The sequence below is a fragment of the Brassica oleracea genome, chromosome C1 (assembly GCF_000695525.1).
Source record: "Brassica oleracea var. oleracea cultivar TO1000 chromosome C1, BOL, whole genome shotgun sequence".
Lineage (NCBI taxonomy): Eukaryota > Viridiplantae > Streptophyta > Magnoliopsida > Brassicales > Brassicaceae > Brassica > Brassica oleracea.
In genome coordinates this window covers 30,238,799-30,243,047 of record NC_027748.1, presented here as the reverse complement: position 1 = coordinate 30,243,047, position 4,249 = coordinate 30,238,799, and positions in this window count along the sequence as shown.

The following is a 4,249-nucleotide window of genomic DNA, read 5'->3' as shown; positions in this document are numbered from 1 at the left end:
AGATACAAATGATGTAGTAAGCAGCATATGGATCACTGGATAAGATGAAAGAACAGCTTTGTTCCTAAGCGGATTCATGGACTAAAACATAAAGCAGCTGCATATAGTATGTAAAGGAAATTGATCACGCATGATCATTGATCTTGGAGTTGTATAAAAGACAATCCAATAACAGTCCATATACAATTGAAATCCCTTGTGTTTGTACTAAACCTAAAAGAGGTTAGTAGACTGATACAGAACGTATCTGTAGGCGTCCGGTCCTTCGACTAAAGACGTCCAGCCCTTAAGCTAAAATGGATCCGACTTTCAGATAAAGGCGTCCGGCCCCTTCTGCTAAAAAGGCGTCCGGCTCTTATCCTTTGATCACAAGCTAGTAGAGACAAAGGATCAACCGGATACAAATGTATTGTAGTCCATAAGCTTGTGAAAGCCGAGATTCATGACCTAATAATATATACTTAGCGTGTAATATGATCCACAGCAACTAAGGTCATGAGAGACCATCATTAATATAGGAATGCAAAATGAATACGACATTACCTAAGGCAAAGAAATCGATGTCTACATCCATGAGAGTGTTCGGCCGCAGAGCCATAATAAGAAATTATAAACTCACAGCAATGATCATTGATCTTGAACACTCATGAGACAAGTAGTGGACATGTATAGACGAGGTCTATGACCCAGACATGGATCGGCCAGATCGAGACATAGGTTCATGATAACCATGTCTAGTACACTGTCCATAAGTACTTGGTTTATCCGATCATAGTAAAGAGTTAAGAGTAGACGATCACGTCTAGACTATGGACACATGCAAACACGATTTGCAAAGACCCAATAGTGATCCCCGAGAACAATATGGTTCACATTGTTTAGAACACATGCTTTACCGGGACACTCAATGTCAAGAGACATGAGAAATGACCTAAGAGGTCAAAGTGGTCTAGATACGGCTTAGTAATGAACTTGACCGATTACTCCCTTCCTACATATACATGAAAGATCACGCACCAGATGCGTAGAATGTAGAAACCTACAGTGAGGTTCACATCAGGGGGAGTAGTGCGTGTTGTACTCTTTTTCTTTCATCATGGTTTTGTCCCACTGGGTTTTCCTGATAAGGTTTTAATGAGGCAACATGAAGCGTACTACAAATCATGTATGGTTATGGCATCCAAGGGGGAGTGTTATAAATCATGGAGTGGATTGCCATTAACCAAGTCCGGACCGAGACCGGCCCAATACCTAGAAGATGGAGAGATGGCCGAAGCCTAGAGAGAGGAGAGAGAGATCCGACTTTAGGAGAGAGCCGACTTCAGGAGAGAGAAATGCGGCCACAAAGCTTAGAGAAAATGAAACCCTTACATTTTTCTAGTAGATGTAATCTTTCCATTATTATGTATTAGTAGTTTTCTTAATCCTATTAAGTTTAGATTTTGGATACTTTCCATTTATTTTTATCTTGTAATTTTTATATAAAAGAACCCCTTTGATCATTAATAATAACACAGAAATATTCAGTCTCTAAACACTCTATTTACAACACTATTTAAGTTATTATTTCATTTTTATCAGACAAATGTCTTTTTTTGGACTGATAGATTGTTTTTGCTGTGTCAAACTTTTTTAACCAGGTCAACTTCAGACCACATATTTATAATCTAACTAAAATTTGTGATATATATTTTTTATCGATTAAGATATGTGAATGCAAGACGATAAATTATTTACTGTAATTCAAATATTCGATTTTCTTGTTCTTTCAAGGACTAGAGAGCCACACATGCATCATAACAATATCGCATGAGGTCATGTTTACGCATACATATGGTTCAATGCTTGTCTGAAGTCATATAATGCTTAAAGCACTTAAAAACATTGCTTCTTAACCGTAATTAAACCTATGAAAATTAACTAAAATCTAACAATACTAAAAACATGATATCAAGTCCTTTAAACGTGTCCACGTCGGACAGAAAAATCGTCCAATCAAAACATTTTATTTTGACTCGTCACCATCGCTGAGTTAGAAATAGAGTGGGCTCCGTAAAAGTTATAATTAAGCTCATTCCTTGCCCAAAACCTATTTCGTATCAAGCTTTGCGATTCTCTCATCAGCGACTCTTCCACATCATCTTCTCCAATCTATGATTTCTTGCGTTACCTGAAACCACTCCTGATAATCAATGATAATCTTTAAACTCTTCTTCAATGATTCATTTCACCTTCCCTTGATACTTCTGAAAGTTCTTTCTCTAAACCTAAACCCATCCTAAATTAAAAAAAAAACTCACTCAGCTTACCACCGGAAAATCTCCCGTCGCCGTCTATTTCAACGACATCTCACCAGGACCACCTGAGTCAAAGCTTCGATTTCGTGTGATCCATTTTTCAGAGGCAATAAACATAGTGACGCTGGGGCCTTTATTGGGTTAGAGCTCCTACCCATCGATGAACATTTATGAGTTCCAATTCCCAACTTTCATTCCATGGTAGTCTAAACTCCTTAAATCTGAATTATTTCTACTCCTGCAGGACTGTGATGCAACGTTTCATATCCTCTGGTCGTGCTCTAACCCAGAGATCGCTAAGCGGTTAATGCAGATGAGGTTTATATTCTTTCACACACGGCGATTTATGTATTTCAAATCACAAATAGACGTTATCACTAATAATAATCAAAGAAGATGGGTTCGTGTGACATCCGCATGAATATCGACGTTATCAATTTCTGAGAGACTCAATATCTGGGAGATTGAGATATTGGTGGACAGCCGCCACGACGTTATTTGACGACTCAACATGGCTTTCTCCAACATGAACATCAGAGGATGGAATTGACAATTGTAGTCTCACTGATCTAGGCTTTGGTCCTCTCAGATTCTCATCTTTCCTGAAGCTTAAAAGAGATCTCAAAAACGTCGGCAGCCAGCCATAATCACCAAAGTCCAGAGGATTATGATCCAGCTAATTGTACGTTTCCTATAATCTTTTCTCTTTCATTTATTTGTTGGTATTGTTTTCTTTGTATTGTTTGATTGAATTTGCCTTGTTTTGCTGTGTTTTTGCGGTGGCTTCATAACTTGAATTGTAGGTTTCTTCAAAGTTTAAGCTCAAAAACAATGGATTTGAACGGTTTTAACTTATCAATGCCTTTTATGATTCGTCTGGTTTTTTTATTTTTTATGTATTTGTCATGCAGAAAGCTAGGATCCAAATTTGGCTATTTGAACAGAAAGATCTGGACACTGAAAAAATATTAATGTAAGTTATTTGATCGTTTCTTGCATTACACATTGTTTAGCTACCAATATGTGCTCTGTTATTCATAGCTTAGCTTAGTTGGTAGATAAAGTGTGAATACTTAAAACAAATACATATCTGAGCGAGAGTATATGATTGGGTAATTGATGTCTCTTGGTTTTTGCAAGTGTTCAAGAATTCCTGGTGTTCTCTTTGAGCTTATGGTCTCTTATGTTGACTTAGTACAAAAAATACAGAGGTAATTACTTCTCTATTATCTGCTTAAGGGCGTTGTCTTCGTCATTTATTTATCCCTGTTAGCGTTAAAAAGAAGTTTGTGTCATGTTTGTTGCTTTTATATGGCTTGAGCTAAAAACTTTAGCATTTTTAGTGGATTTGGATGTCATTTGCATATAGATTGATCATCAATTACTTGCAGATGCTATCCATTATCTCAACAAACTTTTACAAATGATGAATGATCTTCACAATGAACTTGAGTCAACTCCACTTGGATTTTTGCCTCCAGCTTCAACAAGCTTCCATCGATTAACAGTTACACCTCATACTCTTTCTTTCTGTGTGAAGGGAGAGCTATGTCCCTCATGCCAAGCCCTAAAGGACAACAAGCAAGAGTAAGGCTTAAACAAAGCTTCATGGGTAGTTTTCGTTTCATAGGGTAAGACATTTACTCTGTGTTTTTGTTATCTACATGTTGAGGTTAGACTAAGGGAAGGAAGAGCAGTGAACATTCTCGTGATTTGTTTGCCTTGGATGTTGTCCACGCTGAGATTACATTCTCTCACCGTGCAATATCACCTCTTTTTTATGTGCTACTCGCCCTTTTTGCTTTTGTGATTAATGGGCTTTTGTGGTTTAATTGCCCAGCTTCGCTATAATGTCAATTCAATAGTTGAAAACGGTGAGAGATCAGATAATCCAAAATGTGTCAACACTTAACATAACTAAGTAGACAAAATGCGACAAGTAAAGTACCTGC